At 36.7% G+C, this 10701-nt stretch overlaps 1 pseudogene; it reads right to left on the minus strand.

Moving 5' to 3' along the window:
• Positions 1-9834: 9834 nt before the first annotated feature.
• LOC127681118 (olfactory receptor 510-like) lies at positions 9835-10396 on the minus strand (annotated as a pseudogene).
• Between the last annotated feature and the right edge of the window lie 305 nt (positions 10397-10701).

Below are 10701 nucleotides of genomic sequence, written 5' to 3' on the forward strand. Positions count from 1 at the left end.
TTTTATCGGGAAATTGAGTCCATTGATGTTGAGATATTAAGGAATAGTGATTATTGCTTCCTGTCATTTTTGATGTTAATTTTATATTTGAGTGGTTATCTTCTTTTGGGTTTGATGGCTATTTTAAATAAAGCTGGTATGAACATAGTGGAGCATATGTCCTTATTACATGTTGGAGTATCTTCTGGGTATATACCCAGGAGTGGTATAGCTGGGTCCTCAGGTAGTTCTATATCCAATTTTTTGAGGAACCACCAAACTGATTTCCAGAGTGGTTTTACCAGCTTGCAATCCCACCAACAATGGAGAGTGTTCCTCTTTCTCTACATCCTTTTCAGCATCTGCTGTCCCCTGAGTTTTTCATCTTAGCCATTCTGAATGGTGTGAGGTGGAATCTCAGGGGTATTTTGATTTGCATTTCCTTGATAACTAAGGATGCTGAACATTTCTTTTGGTGTTTCAGAGCCATTCAAGTTTCCTCAGTTGAAAATTCCCTGTTTAGCTCTGGACTATTTTAATATGGTTATTTGACACTCTGGATTCTAACTTCTTGAGTTCTTGGTACACATTGGCTATTAGCCCTCTATCAGATATAGGATTGGTAAAGATCTTTTCCCAATCTGTTGGTTGCCGTTTTGCCCTATTGACAGTGTCCTTTGCCTTACAGAAGCTTTGCAGTTTTATGAGGTCCCATTTGTCAATTCTTGTTCTTAAAGCATAAGCCATTGGTGTTCTATTCAGGAAATTTTCCCCTTAGAGTAGTTTTTATCACTGTTGCTCTGAAGTAGAGCTTGAGATAGGGGATGGTGATTCCCCCAGGAGATCTTTTGTTTTGGAAGAATAGTTTTCGGGTATCATGAGTTTTTTTTTTTTTTTTTTTTTTTTTTTTTTTTTTTTGTTATTCCAAATGAATTTCCAGATTGCTCTTTCTAGCTCTATGAAGAATTGATTTGGAATTTTGATGGATTGCATTGAATCTGTAGATTGCTTTTGGCAAGATGGCCATTTTTGCTGTACTAATCGTATCCAATCCATGAGCATGGGAGATCCTTCCATCTTCTGAGATCTTCTATGATTTCTTTCTTCACAGGCTTGAAGTTCTTGTCATACAAATCTTTCACTTGCTTGGTTAGAGTCACACCAAGGTATTTAATATTATTTGTTATTTGTAACTATTGTAAAGGTTGTTATTTCCCTAATTTCTTTCTCAGCTTGTTTATCCTTTGAGTAGAGGAATGCTACTGATTTGTTTGAGTTAATTTTATATCCAGCCACTTTGCTAAAGTTGTTCAGCAGCTTTAGGAGTTCTCTGGTAGAATTTATGGGGTTGCTTAAGTATATGATCATATCATCTACAATAGTGATAGTTTGACTTCTTCACTTCCAATTTATATACCTTTGACATCCTTATGTTGTCTAATTGCTCTGGCTAGGACTTCGAGTACTATATTGAATAGATAGGGAGAGAGTGGGCATCCTTGTCTGGTCCCCAATTTTAGTGGGATTGCTTTCAAGTTTCTCTACATTTAGTTTGATGTTAGCTACTGGTTTACAATATATTGCTTTCACTATGTTTAGGTATGAGCCTTGGATTCCTTATCTCTCCAAGACTTTTATCAAGAAGGAATGCTGAATTTTGTCACAAGCTTTTTCAGCATCTAATGAAATGAACATTTTTTCTTTGAATTTGTTTATGTAGTGGATTACATTGATGGATCTCCATATATTGAACCATCCCTGCATCCCTGGGATGAAGCCTACTTGATCATGGTGAATTATTGTTTTGATGCATTCTTGGATTCGGTTGACCAGAATTTTGTTGAGTATTTTTGTATCTATGTTCATAAGGGAAATTGGTATGAAGTTCACTTTCTTTGTTTGGTCTTGGTTTAGTTTAGGTTTAAGTGTTATTTTGGCTTCATAGAATGAATTGTGTAGAGTTTCTTGAGTTTCTATTTTGTGGAATAATTTGAAGAGTATTGGTATTAGGTCTTCTTTAAAGATCTGATAGAATTCCCCACTAAACCTATCTGGTCCTGTGCTTTTTTATTGTTGGGAGGACTATTAACAACTGCTTCTATTTCTTCAGGACTTATGGGACTATTTAGATGGTCTATCTAATCCTATTTAAATGGTTTATCTGATCCTGATTTAAAAATAACTGAGAGAGCAATGTGAAAGCATTTGTGAGGACATGTATGGGGGTAGATATGTATGAGAAGATAGCTGTATAGAGGTCATAGGTCATTGCAGCTAGCAGGAAGCACTCAACTATCACAAAACTGACCACAAAATAGAGTTGGGCTTCATAGGCATGCACAGGGAGGGATGTTCCATGTACAAAGAATTCTATCAGCATTATGGGTATAATTGATCTGGAAAACACAATATTCACAAAAGCTAGATGGCTAAAGAATAAGTGCATGGTCGTGCAGTGCTGGGGATAGCTTCTTACTAAATTGTTTTTACAGATAGTTTTTTTTTTAACTAAAGGGACAATATATATTCCAAGACAAAGCACAAAGAAGGTTATACAAAATGTATGATCAACTGTTAATCCTCAAAAGGATGAACTCTATCATGGTAGTGTGGTTTCCAGGGTCCATGTCTTGTGTGAATTGTCCCTGTTGATGAAAATGAGTAATTCATTTGCCTGCAAAATGCATAATGGTTTTGTTTTTAATAGCTGAATTGTATTGCATAAATGGACCACAATTTTTGTACCTAATCTTCAGTTGAGGGACATCTGCATTGCTTCCAGTTTCTGGTTATTATGAATAAGGCTGTTATGGACATATTAGTGCACATATCCTTGTTATATATTAGAGCATCATATGAATATATTCCCAAATAGTGGTATATATAGCTGAATCTTCAGGTAGAACTATTTCCAATTTTCTTTTCTTTTTTAAATATATTTTTATTTTCTATATTCTTTGTTTACTTTCCAAAAGCTTTCCCCTGTCCCAGTCCCCCCCCCCCATATGTCCCATAAGTCCTCTTCTCTCCATCCATTCTCTTATCTTTCCCCTTCCCTTTTCTCTGTCCTGGTACTCCCCTACAATGCTAGATCAAGTCTTTCCAGGATTAGGGCTCTCTTCTTCCTTCTTCATGGGAATCATTTGATATGCTAATTGTATCTTCAGTATTCAGAGCTTCAGGGCTAATTAATATCCACTTATCAATGATTGCAATCCATGTATATTCTTTTGCGATTGTGTTACCTCATTTAGGATGATGTTTTCCAGTTCCAACGATTTGCCTAAAAAATTAATGAATTCATTTATTAATTGCTGAATAGTACTCCATTGTGTATATATACCACAGTTTCTCTATCTATTTCTCCATTGAGGGATATCTGGGTTCTAAACCCTTGAGGACATGGGCACAGAGGAAAAGTTCCTGAACAGAACACCAATAGCTTATGCTCTAAGATCAACAATTGACAAATTGGATCTCATAAAATTACAAAGTTTCTGTAAGGCAAAGGACACTGTCAAAAGGACAAAACTGCAATCTACAAATTGGGAAAAGATCTTCATCAACCCTACATCCAACAGAGGGCTAATATCCAATATATACAAATAACTCAAAAGTTAGACCCCAGGGAACCAAATAACCCTGTTAAAAATGGGGGTACAGATCTAAACAAAGAATTTTTACCTGAAGAAATTCAGATGGTCAAGAAGCACCTTAAGAAATGCTCAACATCATTAGTCATTAGGGAAATGCAAATCAAAACAACCCTGAGATTTCACCTCACACAAGTCAGAATGACTAAGGTTACAGTAAAAGAACTTCTGGGGGATTCAGTATCCCAGACCTCAAGCAATACTACAGAGCAATAGTGTTAAAAATTGCATGGTATTGGCATAGTGACAGGCAAGTGGACCAATGGAATAGAATTGAAGACCCAGAAATGAATCCACACACCTATGGTCACTTGATCTTTAACAAAGGAGCAGAAAATATCCAGTGGAAAAAAGATAACCTTTCCAACAAATGGTGCTGGTTCAACTGGAGGTCAGCATGCAAAAGAATGCAAATTGATCCATTATTATCTCCTTGTACTAAACTCAGCTCCAAGTGGATCAAGGACCTCCACATAAAACCAGACACACAGAAACTAATAGAAAAGAAACTGGGGAAAACCCTTGAGGACATGGGCACAGGGGGAAAGTTCCTGAACAGAACACCAATAGCTTATGTTCTAAGATCAAGAATTAACAAATGGGACCTCATAAAATTACAAAGTTTCTGTAAGGCAAAGGACACTGTCAAAAGGACAAATCAGCAACCAACAAATTGGGAAAAGAATTTCACCAACAGTACATCTGAAAGAGGGCTAATATTCAATATATACAAAAAACTCAAGAAGTTTGACCCAGGGGAACCAAATAACCCTATTAAAAATGGGGTATAGATCTAACCAAAGAATTTTCACCTGAAAAAATTCAGATGGTCGAGAAGCACCTTAAGAAATGTTCAACATCATTAGTCATTAGGGAAATGCAAATCAAAACAACCCTGAGATTTTACCTCACACCAGTCAGAATGGTTAAGGATAAAAACTCAGGAGACAGCAGGTGTTGGTGAGGATGTGAAGAAAGAGGAACACTCCTCCACTGCTGGTGGGGTTGTAAGATGGTACAACCACTGTGGAAATCAGTCTGGCGGTTCCTCAGAAAACTGGACTGACACTTCCGGAGGACCCTGCTATACCTCTCCTGGGCATATACCCAAAGGATTCCCCGGCATGCAATAAAGGCCTATGCTCCATTATGTTCATAGCAGCCTTATTTATATTTCCAATTTTCTAAGAAATTACAAGATTGATTTCTAGAGTGGTTGTACAAGTTTGTATTCCCACCAGCAATGGAGGAGTATTTCCCTTGCTCCACATACTTATCAGAATCAGTTATTACTTCAATTTTTGATCTTAGCCATTTTGAGGGCTATAGGGTGGAATCTCAGAGTCATTTTAATTTGCATTTCTTTGATGACTACAAATGTTAAACATTTCTTTAAGAGCTTCTTGGCCATTAATGCTTCCCCTGTCATGAATTCTATGTTTATATCTGTATCCTATTTTTTAATTGGCTTATTTGTTTTGTCAAGGTACAGTTTCATGAGTTCTTTATATATTTTGAGTATCAGTGCTCTGTTGCATACAGCATTGGCGAAGGTCTTTTCCCATTCTGTAGGCTGCTGTTTTGTCCAATTGATAGTGTCCCTTGTCTTACAGAAAATTTTTAGTTTCACGAGATCTCATTTTCTAATTGTTGATCCTTGTCAATAACTGTGAAGCAGGAATGACAAATGGCTTTAGAATCAGTATTTTGTGTCCCACTAGTGAGCACAACCACAATGTGTATGCTTTGAGAGGTGTGTCCTGCTAAGTTGATGCTGCTGTGGGGTTTTTCTCTGCTTGTTGCCTTCACATCCCCTTCAGTGTAAGAATTACATGAAAACTCTAAGGCACCTTCCAGCCCATCACTGGGCAGTATCATTGGCACTCACATAATAGTGTTTAATCTTTTCCAAGCATTCTGCTAAAACAGATTAATGAACCAGTTTCCACTCTTGGAAAAAAAAAACTAATGTAAATATGTAGATCGTCAGGAGTGACCACCATATGTAGAAAGCATTTGGAAAAATAAATAGTCAAGTTAGGTTGTAATGTCTTTCCTAATGACTCCAATGTAGAAAATCTTTCAGAACAATTTGAAATTCAGCAAAAAACACTTCCCATTTTTTATTTATTTATTTTACTTATTCAACCTTACATCCCACTCTCTGTCCCCTTCCAGTCATCCCTTCCTACAATCCTTCCCCCCTTCTTCACCCCCTTCTCCTCAGTGACCATCCTTGGAAAGAACTTAGAGATATAGATTATCAGCAATGACCACCACCCTGACCATTTGGAAAAATAAATAGTGAACCTAAACTGGTGGGGTGAATTTTGGAAAACAATCTGTGAGGTGCTGAGATGAAAGTATATTCTTTTCTGTTTGGTTGAAATGTTCTGTAGGTATCTGCTAGACCCATTTGATTCAATTCTGTTAATTCCATTATTTCTCTTTATTTTCTGTTTGGGTGCTGAGAAGAAGATAAATCTTTTGTGTTTAAGTAAAATGTTCTATAGATATGTTAGGTATGTTGATTCATAATGTTTGTTAGTTTTTTAATTTCTTTGTTTAATTTCTGTCTCTATGACCAGTTCATTGGTGAGAGTCAAGTGTTGAAGTCTTACACAATTAATGTTTGAGATTCAATGTATGATTTAAGTTTTAATAATGTTTCTTTCTAGTGGGAGTGCACTTAGATTTGGGGCCTAGATGTTCATAGATATCCTCTTGATGATTTCTTTTCTTTCATGTGTATTATGTGTGCTTCTCCATCTCTTTTGATTACTTTTTGTTGAAAGAATATTTTATTAGATATTAGAATGGCTACTCCAGCTTGTTTATTGAGTACATTTGCTTTGAACACATTTTCCAGCCCTTTATTCCAAGAGAATATCTACCTTAGTTGCTGAGGTATGTCTTGTATACAGCAGAATAATGCACCCTCTTTATGCAACCACTCTGTTTGCCTGTGTTATTTTATTGGTTTAATTCACTCCATTGATGCTGTTAGTGGCCAGTGACAAATGATCATTAATTTCTGTTATTTTGATATTGTTGGTGGTAGTGTTTGTGTATATGTGTGTGTGCATGTGTGTGTGTGTATGTGTGTGTGTGTGTGTGTGTGTGTGTGTGTGTGAGAGAGAGAGAGAGAGAGAGAGAGAGAGAGAGAGAGAGAGAGAGAGACACAAACAGAGACAAAGACAGAGACTGAGAAAGACAGAGAGTGACAGAGAAAGAGACAGAGCGATTGATTCTCAGTTTTGGTTCTACTGGTGTGAAATTATTTATTACTTATGTTTTCTTGGATATAATTAATCTCATTGGAGTTTTATTTCTAGTATCTCCTCTGGGCTGCATTAGTGCAAGCATATTGTTTTAATTTGGTTTTCTTATGGAATACCTGTTTTCTCCTTGTATGATGACTGAAGGTTTTGCTGGGTATAGTAGTCTGGCCTGACATCTGTGGTTTCTTTATATCTGTAAGACATCTATTCAGGTCCTTCTTGTTTTTGCAGCCACTGATTATAAGTCAGATGTAATTCTGATAGGACTGCCTTTATGCTTCTTGGCCATTTTCCCTGGAGGCTTTTTAATATTCTTTCTTCTGTACATTAATTATTGATTTCTTTGGTGTTCCAAAATATATTTTGTTCTGCAAGCTTCTGGTATGTTTAATGGGCATCTCTTTCTTTAAGGGAAGGAAATTTTCTCCTAGGATTTTATTGAAGATATTGACTGAGTCTCTGAGTTGGACATCTTCTTCTATTCTTATTGTTCTTAGGCTTGGTCTTTTCACAGTGTCCCAAATTTCCTGGATATTTTGTGTCTCAAACTTTTTAGATTTGGCATCTTCTTTGATGGATGTATTATTTTCTTCTATCATAACTTCTATGCTTGAGATTCTCTTTTCTATCTTTGTATTCTGGTGGTGAAGCTTACAATTGTAGTTTCTCTTTTCTTACATAGGTTTTCCATTTCCTGTAGTCTCTTATTTTAATGTGTGTGTGTGTGTGTGTGTGTGTGCACTTTGATGCATTTACATGAAAGAGTTCAGTACTTTTGCCATTTCGCCACTTAATTGTGACAAACACAGTATTATTGTGTTTTGAATCAGTCAGAAATATTAGTAGTTTAAAAAGAAATAAATTAGTTATAGCAGCCATACTAGAAGTTCAATAAAAATGGGAGAAGCTTACATTTACTGATATGAAATAATCACAAAAGAAAAAATAATTCTAAAGCATTTTGTTAAATATGTGGCTCATGGTTTAAGTGTATATTTTACTCTTGCAGGTTACCTAGCTTCCATTCCCAATACCCTCATGTCTCATGACTATCTGTAACCCCTATTTCAGGAATTCCATGGCCTTTTCCTAACATCCAGTGCTATTCATGAACATGGGGAAAATAATTATTTACCCCTTATGCTACTTATAACAACTACATAATAACACTATGAAGAAATATTTGTTAATTACAAATATTATTATCTTGTGTTTTCTTTTAACTACAGAAATGTCCATTCTATGGGGAGGGTCATGTATACTTGCCAGGCTTAATTTTCTTTTTAAATTTTTAAAATTTTTTATTTATTATTTAATCAGTTTTTTTTTTACAGTCCAGACTTTATCCTCCTCCTGGGCCACCCTCCTACTGTTCCACATCCAACACTTCCTCCCACCCATTTCCAAGAGGATGTCCCCACTCTCCCCTACCCCACCCCACCTCCCCACTCCCTGGGTCTCCAAGTCTCTCAAAGTTTAGTTGCATATTCTCTGACTGAGTTCAGACCCTGCAGTCCTGTGCTGTATTTGTGTTGGGGGCCCACAGAATTGTTATTCTCTTAACCCTATTTTGATACCAAATATAATGTTTATTAGTTTTTCTAGTTGAGGTCCCCATGGCTTTGAGTAAAATGATCAATGCTGCCATTGTTGCAACTGAAAGCTCAAAGATAAAATTACATGCTTATGAATCAGTACTGAATTCGCACAACTGGCTGTACAGAAATAGCACCTCATCCCAAAAGAAACTGAGGACATTATTCAGTCCTACTAGGGTTTGGAGTTCCCAGTTCCAAGGGTTTAAGTTGGCCTATGTTGAATACTCCATGCCTTAGCTTATTAATCTCCTATGTTTGTTTGTTTTTCTTTTGTTTTCTGTCTGCTGTTTATGTTTTGTTTTGTCTTTTTTCACCAATACTTCTCAAAACAAAATCATAGTTCACATAACTTACTTTCAATGTTTATTCTTGGAATCCTATTGTAGAAGGTAAGTTCCATTTTGAGTGTTTCTCATTCACAAACCCAGTGGCATAGAATAGTGCTTTACATACCAGAATTTCAAAATATAATTTGAAATTGGGAAGACCATCACAATTTTCAGTGAACTACATATTAAATAGCCCCAGCATGCAGAGCAGTGTATGGCTCTGAAGTCTTCAAAGTCTTTCTAAACTAAACTCCAAGACTTCCTAAAATTATGAAGTCTTTCTAAAACTTTCATTTTTCCAATCTCATGGTCAGATTTACACACTTGAATCTTCTGGGAAAGTGTTTTGGTTTGTTTCTCTTAGTTCCTAGAAATTCAGAAACATGCTCTTTCTAGCACATGGTCTTACACTTTGTAGCTGATGTAGAATGTCACAGATTATGACAGCCAGGAGGCCAGAACTTGTCCAGGGACATGCAGAAGTTCATGGAGGCAGGAATCATGATCACAGAGAAGTTCGTATTGTTTTCAACCTTGATTCTACCTTTTTTGCATACACATGAATGAGCAATTAATTCATACAACTATCTGTATAAATAGCACCCTATCCCAGAGAATTTGAGGCCATGCTGCAGAATTTAGAAGGGTTTTGTGTTCACAGTGAGGACTATGTTGAACACTCCCCACCTTAGCACATCAGTTTCCTTTATTCTCTGTTTTGTTTTATTGTTTTTGTTTGTTTTGCTTTTGTTTATGATTTGTTTCGTCTTTTTCTCCTCTTACTACTCAACCCAAACTCAACTGGGTAGTGATTAGAGTCCTATAACTGATCAAAGTAGTCTGTTTGTTCACCTGAATATGGGTCATCTATACCAATATCTACCTTACAATACACATGCTAATACTGTCAGCAATCCTTTTTAAGCAGAACCTTCGCTTAAATATTATATCAGAGGCATTATTACTATATCAAGTCTATCAAAATAACATGTCTCTAAGAAAATATTTTTTTACCAAGTTGTCTCTTCAGAGCACCCTTAATCTCATTATTCCTCAGGCTGTAGATGAGGGCATTCAACATAGGGAACAATACCATGTAGAGCACAGACACCACCTTGTTCTGGCCTGTGGAGTAGCTGGATTTTGGCATCACATAGATGAACGTGACAGAACAAAGTGCCTGTAATGAGGTGGGAGGTGCAGGTAGAGAAGGCCTTGTGTCAACCCTCAGTGGAATGCATCTTCAAGATGGTAATGAGGATGTAGGTATAGGAAATGGCTATGCCAAACACTGTGATCACAATGATGGAGCCAGCAGAAAATGAATCAAGAATTAGGAGGACACTGTTATCAAAACAGGAGAGTTCACCCAAAGGAGTAAAATCACAGAAAAAGTGATTGACCCTATTTGATCCACAGAAGAGAAAAGAAACAAAGAAAAGTGTAAATGAGGAAACATGAAGAAACACACAATTATAAGACCCTATAAGCAAATGGATAGAGACTTTTGTGGACATGTTGGGAGAATAAAGCACTGGGTTGCAGATAGCCACAAAAGATCATATGCCATGGCAGCCAGAAGGAAACATTTAATAGCCCCAAAGAAAACAGCTGAACCAAGCTGGATGTCACATTCAGTATAGGATATAGTACTATTCTCCAACAGAAAGTTACCAAGCATATTGGGTGTGACAGAAGATGAAATGCCTGTCAACAGAGGCCAAGTGGCTAAGAAAAAAGGACTTGGGGTGATGGATCTGGGAAGAGACTGATGACAAGGATGGTGCTGAGGTTCCCAAACAAGTTTACCAAGTAGATGCACAGGATGATGGTGAAGAAGATGACTCTAAGGACTGGGTCA

The sequence above is a fragment of the Apodemus sylvaticus genome, chromosome 1, assembly GCF_947179515.1.
Source record: "Apodemus sylvaticus chromosome 1, mApoSyl1.1, whole genome shotgun sequence".
NCBI classification, from domain to species: domain Eukaryota; kingdom Metazoa; phylum Chordata; class Mammalia; order Rodentia; family Muridae; genus Apodemus; species Apodemus sylvaticus.